Raw genomic sequence first — 10109 nt, forward strand, 5'->3', positions numbered from 1 at the left:
TAGAGATTCCAAAGAATTTTTATTAGATTTTAATAATTCGAAGAGACTCCTAAGGATTTTAAGGATATTAAAAAAAATCCAAGGATATTTTAAGACCTTTATGAAGTTTCAAAGACTGGAATATTTCAAAGCATTTAAAAATATTCCACGGGATTTTTCATAGAATTTTCAAAAGATTCCAAAGAATTTTTAATAGATTTCAATAATTTGAAGGGACTCGACAGGATTTTAGGGTATTAAAACTTCCAAGAAATTTTAAAGAGGTTTATAAAGTCTCACGGGATTCTGAAAGGTTTCGAAAATTGAAGGGCATTGAAAAAAATGCCAAACAAGTTTCAAAAGGTTTGGAATATTTAAGGTTTTTTTTTTAATATTCCAAGGAATTTTCAGATTCCAAAGAATTTTTATTAGATTTTAATAATTCGATGGGACTCCTAAGGATTTTAAGGATATTAAAAAAAATCCAAAGATATTTTAAGACGTTTATAAAGTTTCAAAGACTGGAATATTTTAAAGCATTTTAAAAATTTCCACGGAATTTTTAACATATTGCCATGATTTAATAATACTTCAAAGGATGCTTAAGATTTAAAGGTATTTCTAAAACTTACAAGGAAGTTTAAAGAGCTTTAAAAAATTTCAATGTGTACAAACAGTTTTAGCATATTTTTAAAATGCCCAAGGAATTTTAAAGAGATTTAAAAAGGTTTGAAGAATTCCAACAGATTTGAAAGATTTCAGGGTATTTACGAAAATTCCAAGGAATTTTAAAGATCTTAAAAAAGTTTCTAAGGATTTCGAATAATTTAGGATATTTAAAAATAATCAAATGAATTTTTAATACATTTCCATAATTTAAAGGTACTCCAAAGGATTTTCAAAAGTAAGGAATTTTAAAAACTTCTAAGGCATTTAAAGTGACTTAAAAAGTTTCAAAAGATTTTTAAAATTTTAAGGTATTTTTGAAGACATCCAAAAATTTTCAAGATATTTAAAAGCTTGAATACATGTGACATTTTTAAAGGGTATTTTTTTAAGTTCCTTAGAATTTGCAAAATCTTTAAAACGGTTCAAAGTATTTGATCAATTTTAGGGTATTTTAAACAATTCGAAGGTATTCTTAATAGATTTCCATAATTTAAGGCTATATTTCAAAGTATTTTAAGGTATTTTTAAAATATCTAAGTTATTTTTAAGAGCATTGAAAAGGTTCAAGGAATTTAACAAGATTTCAAGGGATTTAAAAAATTTTTCAAGAATTTGCAAGATCTTTAAAAGTTTCGAAGAATTTGAATAATTTAAGGATATTTTAAAAGATTTCCAGGGATTTAAAAAAATTCCAAGGAATTTTGAAGAGCTTTAAAATGTTTCAAAGGATTTAAAATATTTTCGGGTACTTTGGACGATTTTAATAGTTTAAAGGTATTCTAAAGAATTTAAACAATTTAAAGGTTTTTTTTTTAACTTCCAAGGTATTTTCAAATGTTTTAAAAAGTTCCAAGGGATTTTAAAAGTTTTGAAAGGATTTGAACTATTTTATGGTATTTTGAAAGATGACAAGGCATATTAAAAAGTTTTAAACATTTTTAATTAATTTCCAAGCATCTGAAAAACTTTATGAGATTTCAAATTATTTTCATAGTATTTTAAAGAATTTTCTAAAATTTACGAAAATATGGAATGATTTTATGAGACCTACAAGGTTTTAGGGAATGAAAAAAGATTTCAAGGAATTTTAAATTGATTTAGGGTAGTATTAATCATTTTAGAGAATTTTTACAAATTTTGGGCAACTCAAAAATGTTTTAGGATATTTTAAAATATTTTAGGGTAACTTTTAATATTCCAAGGCATTTTCAAGAGATTTAACCAAATTTGAACTTTACGAAATTTTATAATATTTTAATAGATTTCAAATAATTTATTTACATGAATTCAGGGATATCATGGGATTTCGGATTCTAAATCATTTTCGTGATTTTAGGATATTTTTAAACATTCCAAGGAATTGGAAATTATTCTGAATAATTGGAAAGGGTTTCAAATATTTATAAAGACATTAGGAATTTAAAAAATTCCAAGAATTTTGTCAGATCTTTCAATAATTTGAAGTGATTCCGAAGGATTTAAAACTTTCGAGGGTTTTTGTTTATTTAATTGACAGAAATTTTCTCGAAATTTCAAAAGTTTGAAGGATTTTCGAACGATTTGAAATTTTTGAGGGTATTTAACAAAATTCCAAAGAGTTTTTAAAAGCTTAGCAATTTTTCAAAGGACTTGAAAACACTTTAAACAATTTTAAATGTTTAAGCATTTTAAAATATTCCAAGAGATTGTCAGTAAATTACAGTAATTAAATTGTATTTTAAAGGATTTAAAATATTTTGAGGAATTTAAAAAGATTCAAAAGAATTTTTTATTCATTTCAATCATTTGAAAGGATTTCAAAAGCCGTGGAATATTTTGGGGTGATTTCTAAGGATTTGAAAAAATTTACATGCGGCAGTTAACAAGGTTGTAAAATATTTTAGAAGATTTTATCAGATTTCGGAGGGTTTCAATGATTTTAAGGGGGTTTTTAAGTTCTCCAGATATTTCAATAAAATTTCCAGGATTTCAGAAAATATCATAAAATTTCAAAGAATTGCACAGCATTTTATATTTCATGGATTTCAAAGAATTTTTTCAGAATAAGTGAGGGATTTCGTAGAGTTTCATTTGAATTCATTTGGAATGCCCTCTGAATGCTTATTAATTTATCCTAAATTCTTTTAAATCATTTTGAACCCATTAAAGTTCAATCAATTTTTTAATTCTTTTTAATTCACTAGAATTTTATTTTAAATTCACCATGAATTTTATCGAATTCATCTCATTTCTCTTAAGTTTCTCGAAGATCACTCCAATGCTACTGAAATCATTGGATTTATTTCCAAATCATTTGAATTCTTTCAAAGTCCTATGATTCGAATTCTTCTAAATTCAAAAGAATACTAGTCACATTATTAATACACATTCGTAGCTTTTAGTCACTTTTTCGGTTGAACTAGGTTACTTTCTCATTTTTTTCACACAAATTAAGCTAAGCCAGACCAGAGACTAAATAAACAATTTATACTATATATTAAAAATGCTGCAAATTTAGAATTTCGGTCTACAAATATTAATAATCAGTGAAAAGAAAAAAATGAGCAGGGGTAGCTTCTGATTATTTCTGACGCGAGATTAATTGAGTGATAAGTGATTGGAGGTTGTCGATCACGATTCGCGAAATTGAGTCGACTCGAAGTTCACGTGTCGAATCCAGAAGCTGCACTAAAGCCTCTTCGGTACTCAGTACTCTTTGCTGTCTTGCTGTAATGTAAAATGCGTTCTCACACAGTTGCAAAAGTAAATCGCTGTGTATTTGACTTTGATTGTGTGGGTGGCTATAGAATATAGATATATGAATGTTAAGGCTTCTCATGCTCTAACAGAAGTGCGCACCTAGATATTTATCCGTCTCTCTTTTTTTTCTTCTTTCCTCTTCCTCCTCCTGAATCTGTTTTTCTTCTCTCTCTCTCTCTCTCTGTCTCTTTTATTTTCCTCGGCATGTTTCACTTCTCAAGTGCAATACAATTATAATGTTTAAACCAGCGACGCGACGCCACGAAGACCATATACTGATGACCTTACCCCCCTACTGCTTCGTATTTCACTCTGCACTCTAAATGCACCGGAATGTTTGCCGATTTGGTCAAAATAAATCGGAAAAAATCAGCTCGCTTGCGCGGACAACTTCTCATTGCGCGTTTTGCGAGGTAATTCTAAGCTGGCACAACACTATTGAGGTATAGAGATGTGACCTATTTCAAAATTTAGTGCTAATTCGGGCCCTTGTATTATTATTGTATCCTTATTCAAACATGTTGTATGCTTAACTGGTGTAAATTAATGTTGACCAGGTGAGAAATAATTTAGAAGATGTCGAATTTTGAGGGTTTGCTGGTAGAAATCATTTGTAAGAACCCACCTGTAGTTGGTTTGTTCCACTGATGCATCTTCTTGCAACCAACATTTGTTGTATGATTAGCTAATGTTAATTGATGCTGAATTGGGAAAAATTAATTAAGAAGATGTCGCATTTTGTTCGGTTACTGTTCCAAATCCTGTATAAGAACCCACCTCTATAGTTGGTTTATTCCTTTGGGGTATCTTCTTCAAAGTAAAATTTTTATTATGATTGGAAGATCTTAATTGATTTTGACCGGGTAAGAGCTAATTTAGAAGATGTTCAATTTTGTTGGTTAGACTGATCCAAATCCTTTGAAAAACCCCATGAGTATAGTTGGTTTGTTCCACTGATGCATCTTCTTGCAAACAACAATTGTTTTATGATTAGCTAATGTCACTGTATACTGACCTAGTAAGAATTAATTAAGAAGAAGTCGAATTTTTTGGTTTACTGGTTCAAATCCTTTACAAGAACCCATCTCTATAGTCGGTTTATTCCTTTGGGGTATCTTCTTCAAAGTAAAATTTTTATTATGATTGGAAGATCTTAATTGATTTTGACCGGGTAAGAGCTAATTTAGAAGATGTTCAATTTTGTTGTTTAGACGGATCCAAATCCTTTGAAAAAACCCAGGCGTATTTGTTCCATTGTTTTATCTTCTTGCAACCAGCAATTGTTGCACGATTAGCTAATGTTAATCGATGCCTACCTGGTAAGAATTAATTAAGAAGATGTCGAATTTATTGGGTTACTGGTCCCAATCCTTTATAAGAACCCACCTCTATAGTTGGTTTATTCCTTTGGGGTATCTTCTTCCCAGTAAAATTTGTATCATTAATCGAAGACGCTAATTGGTGTTGACCTGGTAAGAGCTAATTTAGAGGATGTTGAATTTTTTTGGTACACTGATCCAAATCTTTTGAAAAAACCAATGCGTATAGTTGGTTTGTTCAATTATTATATCTTCTTGAAAGCAAACATTTTTGTATGATTAGTTGATTTTGATTGGTATTGTCAAGGTTAGAGTTAACTAAGAAAAAATTAACGTGTAGAGTTCATTAAAAAAACAAAAAAAACAACAATCCAACGACCAAATTTGCACAATCACCATAAAATGTTTTTTTTTTTCAAATTACAATAGGAACCTTTTATAGTGGTTGTCCAAATTTCATCTTTGGATTCTTGGTTTTATTTTCAGGAATTCTGCACATTAAATTCATTATTGGAGGTTAAATAAGATATTAAATTTGATTTTATTCTAATTTAAATTTCTTAAATTTAAAGGAAAAGTTTAATTTTGTTGGTAGACTGGCGTAACTCCTTTGAAAGAACCAATCTGTATAATTGATTTGTTTCATTAACGTCTTTTCATGCCAACATTTGTTGCATGATTAGAAGATGCTAAATGATTTCGACCGTATAAGAGCTAATTTAGAGGATGTTGAATTTTTTTGGTACACTGAACCAAATCCCTTAAAAAAAACCAATGCGTATATTTGCTTTGTTCCATTGTTATATCTTCTTGCAAGCAACAATTGTTGTATGATTATTTGATTTTAATTGGGATTGTCAAAGTTAGAGTTAATAAAGAAAAAGTTAATGTGCAGAGTTCATGAAAAAAAATACAAGAATCCACGGACCAAATTTGGATAATCACCATAAAATTATCCTATTGTAATTTGAAAAAAGATAAAAAATTTCCTTAAGAAGAAAAGAGTTCTTTTTTTTGTTTTCAAAAAAATAAAAAGGGGGAAAGAAAAATGAGAAGACAACCAACCAAATCGCCTTCCTTCTCATTTGTATTATTATCAAATGACAATTATTTTTTACAAATATTTTTTATTGTGATTTGATAATAATAAAAACAAAACGACAAAAGAAATAAAAAAGAGAAGGAAGGGGATTTGGTTGGTTGCCTTCTCATTTTTATTTTTTATTTTTGTTCAACAAAAATTTTTTCCTTTTTTCTTTTTTGGGAATTTTTGAATTTCTTAAATTTGAAGGAAAAGTTTAATTTTGTTCGTGGAGTGGTGTAACTCCTTTAAAAGAACCATTCTGTATAATTGATTTGTTCCATTAATGTCGTTTCTTGCAAACAACATTTGTTGCGTGAAAAATTAATTTTAATTGAACAGGTATGAATTAATCTAGAAGACTTTGATTTTTGTTGGTAAACTGGTTGAAATCCTTAAAAGAACCATCTGTATGTTTGTTCCACTATTGTATCTTCTTAAAACCAACATTTGTTGTATGATTAGCTAATGTACATTGACACTGATTCGGTAAGAATTACTTTAGAATATTAAATGTTGATGGCATACTGGTCCAAATCCTTCGAAAGAACACATCTGTATAGTTGGTTTGTTCCATTGATGTATCTTCGTACAACCCATATTTTTTGTATGATTAGTTTATTTGAATTGATACTGAACAGGTAAGAAATAATGTAGAAGATGTCGATTTTTGCTGGTACCCTAGTTCAAATCCTTTGGAGGAACCCACCTGTATATTTGGTTTTTTCATACTGATGTATCTTCTTAGAACCAATATTTGTTGTATGATTAGCTAATTTTAATTGGCGTTGCCCAGGTAACAATTTGTTTAGAAGATTTTGAATTTTGCTAGTGCACTGATGATCACATGTTCCGTATAGCCAATGACAGCGCGGAAGCGGGATTGTATTGTGAGACCACCTTCCGGGAACGTGGATTGGTGGGGTCCCCTCTCGAGTTGCAATAGACGAGATGTTTACGTTTCGAAGGAGTTGCAACAGACGAGGATTGACTCATTTGATTTAATTTTACATGGACAAGGTTAGAATTAATTGAGATGATATCTTTTGTTAGTACACTGGTCCCAACCCTTTGAAAAAACACATCTCTATAGTTGGTTTGTTCAACTCATTTTTCTTCTTGCAAACAACATTTGTTCTATGATTAATTGCTTTTAATTGACATTGACCAGGTTAGAATTATTTAAGATGTTAAATTTTGTTGTTTCACTTGTCTAAATCCTTTGAAAGAATCCATCTGTACAGTTGGTTTGTTCCCCTGATGTATCTTCTTACAACCAAAATTTTTTCTATGATCAGTTGCTTACAATTGAAATTGACCAGGTAAGAATGAATTTAGAACATGTTGATATTTGTTGGTAAACTGATCCAAATCATTTGGAAGAACCCACCTGTATGGTTGGTTTGTTCCACTATTACATCTTTTTCCTACACACATTTTTAGAATAATTAGCTAATGTTAATTGGTATGGACCAGGGAAGAATTTACTTAGAAGGTGTAAATTTTATTCGTACTCTTATCCAAGTCTTTTGGCGGAACCCACTTCTATAGTTGGTTTGTTCTATTATTTTACCTTTTTGGAACCAACATTTTTAGTATGATTAGATGTTATTAGATGTTCACCAGATAAGAATTAATTTGTAAGATGTTGAATTTTGTTGCTACACTGTTCTAAATCCTTTGAAAGAACACATCTGTATAGTTGGTTTGTTCCACTAATGTTTCTTCTTCTAACCAACGTTTATTGTATGATTAGTGCATTGTAATTGACATTGGACAGGTAAGAATTAATTAAGATGTTAAATTTTGTTGGTTCACTTGTCTAAATCCTTTGAAAGAATCCATCTGTATAGTTGGTTCGTTCCATTGTTGTATATTTTTCCATCCAACATTTTTAGTATAATTAACTAATGTTAATTGATGCAGACCAGGTAAGAATTAATGAAGAAGATTATGAATTTTTTAGGTACACTGGATCAAATGCTTTGAAAGAACTCATCTGTATAGTTTTTTTTATTGTTGTATCTTCTTCCAACCGTGTAGTATGATTAGCCGAGGTTAATTAATGTTGATCAGATAACATTTAGAGAAAAAGTTATCTTGAAACAAAAGCACTGTTCTCTTGACTGTTTTCTTTTGAACCACATGAATACCTTTTTTCATACAAACAGACTTTTTGTTGCAAAAGGATAATCTTAGCTACAAAGATTCTTTTTGAGAAAAATGAAATTCGTTTAACCCTTAAATTTAAGAGCAAATTCCATGTGTGTCAAGAAGCATCCTTCTGGCAAATAAGGAAATTTCTCTGAGTGAAGAGTTAGTTAAGAAGATGATGTTAATTGATGTTGACAAGGTAAGAATTAATTTAGAAGATTTTGAATTTTGGTGGCATACTGTTCCAACAAAACTGAACATATCTTCTAAATTAATTCTCACCTGCTGAACATCAATTAGCATCAGCTAATTTACAAAAAGAGATTTTAAAAATTCTTAAAACAAACTTACCAAATATTGTTTTCACAAATTTACTTATCATGCATAATTTCAGGCTTATTTAGGAATCCTCAAATATCGTGGACCGAAGGAAGTCCTCCGATTTTTCCTTTCCCCACATAATTGTATGATTTTGTTGACGTATTTTTTGTTACATTAAGCAAGCAAAACACCAAATATTGCAACAAAATATTGTAAGAAAAAAAATTGTTTGACTTAATTTTTATTACTTTTGTTTTAACAAAAATTGTTCAAACTATTTAACTATGTTTAAGCTATTTAAGTCAAAAAAAAATTTTCCAAGAGTTACTACTTTCGGGCAGGAGTCTTCAAAACAATTCAGTTAAATTTTGAAAAATTCGAAAGAATTGGAAATTTTTTTTTAAATGCCATTGATTTCATTAAAATTGGACTGAATTTGGAAGAATTCGATGAAATTCATAAAAAATTATGGTTTATTCAAAACACTGAATTCAGTACATTTAGAAGATACTAATCGAATTCAAAATATTCATAAGAACTAGAAATGATTCAAAAGAATTTAAGGTAAATCAATAAAAATTCAGGAATCTTTCAAAACGCCCTAAAATATTTCATATCCTATAAAATCCCTTCTAATTGTTTAAAGATCTTGAAAATTCTTTGGAATTTTTTTAAATACCCTGATATCTTGGAAATCCTTTGGAATCACTTTAGATTATTGAAATCTATTAAAAGTACCCTAAGATTTTCAAATCCGTTAAAATCTTTCGAAATCCTTTACTATTTTTTTAATCAATAAAAACTCCTTTTATTTTTAAAAATACCGTATAATAATTAAAACTCGTTGACATCCCTTTAAATTATTTAAATCAATTGAAAATTACTTGACATTTGTTGAAATATTGTAAAGTGTTATAGGTCCCATAAAATTGTTCCACATCTTCCGAATTTTTAGGAAATTCTTTAAATGTCTTGGAATCTTTAAAAATACCTTAAAATATTCCAAATCCCTTGAAACTTTTTAAAGATTTTCAATCTTCCATGGAAGTGTTAAAAATACGCTAAAATCTTTAAAATCCATAGGACTATATTGAACATTTTTAAATCACTTAAAAATTCCTTGGCAGTTTTAAAAATACCCTAAAAAATTTTCTAATACTTTGGGATACCTTCAAATTATAAAAATCTATAAAAAATTCTTTGAAATTGTCTCAAATACTCTAAATTCGTCATGGTTTTTTAAAATACTCTAAAATTTTCAAAATCTGCAGGAATCCTCTGAAAATTTTGTAAGCTTTTATAAATTCCTTTTAATTCGAAAAAATAACCTAAATTCATTTAAATTCTTAAAAGACCCTTTAATTTATTGAAGTAAATTTTAAATTCCTTGAAAATTGGTAAATATTTTGAAAATGCCTCAAAAACTTTTTAAATACCCTAAAGTTTTTCTAACCCTTCGAATAAAAAAAAGTGCCAAGTAGTGTCAATAGTGGATTGATTCCGAGCCATATATGTGGAAAATATCAATCATTTAATGGGACTAAAGTTATTTTAATTTTAGAGCAAATATAAATTTATTTTCAACCAGCAAATCAAAGGTTTAGATATCCAAAATTACTTCAAATAATTTAAATTTTTGAATCTTCATCATATTTTTTAATCTTGAATTTTATATTTAAAAATATTTATAAAAGCGAGTAAAACACTTGTTTTTAGACAATATTAATATACCAGACAAAAGTAGGTGAACAGTCTAGAGTTACAATCCTAGAATAGTAACTCTAGAATAGAATATGTAACATTTTGGTACAAAAGCAGAGAATCTCTTTATTTAACATAAAAGAAAA

At 28.6% G+C, this 10109-nt stretch overlaps 1 protein-coding gene across 3 annotated transcripts in view; it reads right to left on the reverse strand.

Annotated features, from left to right (window-relative positions):
* Nucleotides 1-10109, reverse strand: part of LOC117172501 (septin-7) — a 178067-nt gene that overhangs the window by 158777 nt on the left and 9181 nt on the right. The window contains exon 1 of one of the 3 annotated variants that reach the window (XM_033360507.1): nt 2851-3297. The exons of the other annotated variants lie outside the window; for them this stretch is intronic. The gene's annotated coding sequence lies outside the window, so the exon portion shown is untranslated. Of the gene's footprint in view, nt 1-2850; nt 3298-10109 lie in introns of those variants that run through there. 3 annotated transcript variants of the gene reach the window in all.

This window comes from Belonocnema kinseyi, chromosome 5, assembly GCF_010883055.1.
Source record: "Belonocnema kinseyi isolate 2016_QV_RU_SX_M_011 chromosome 5, B_treatae_v1, whole genome shotgun sequence".
NCBI lineage: Eukaryota > Metazoa > Arthropoda > Insecta > Hymenoptera > Cynipidae > Belonocnema > Belonocnema kinseyi.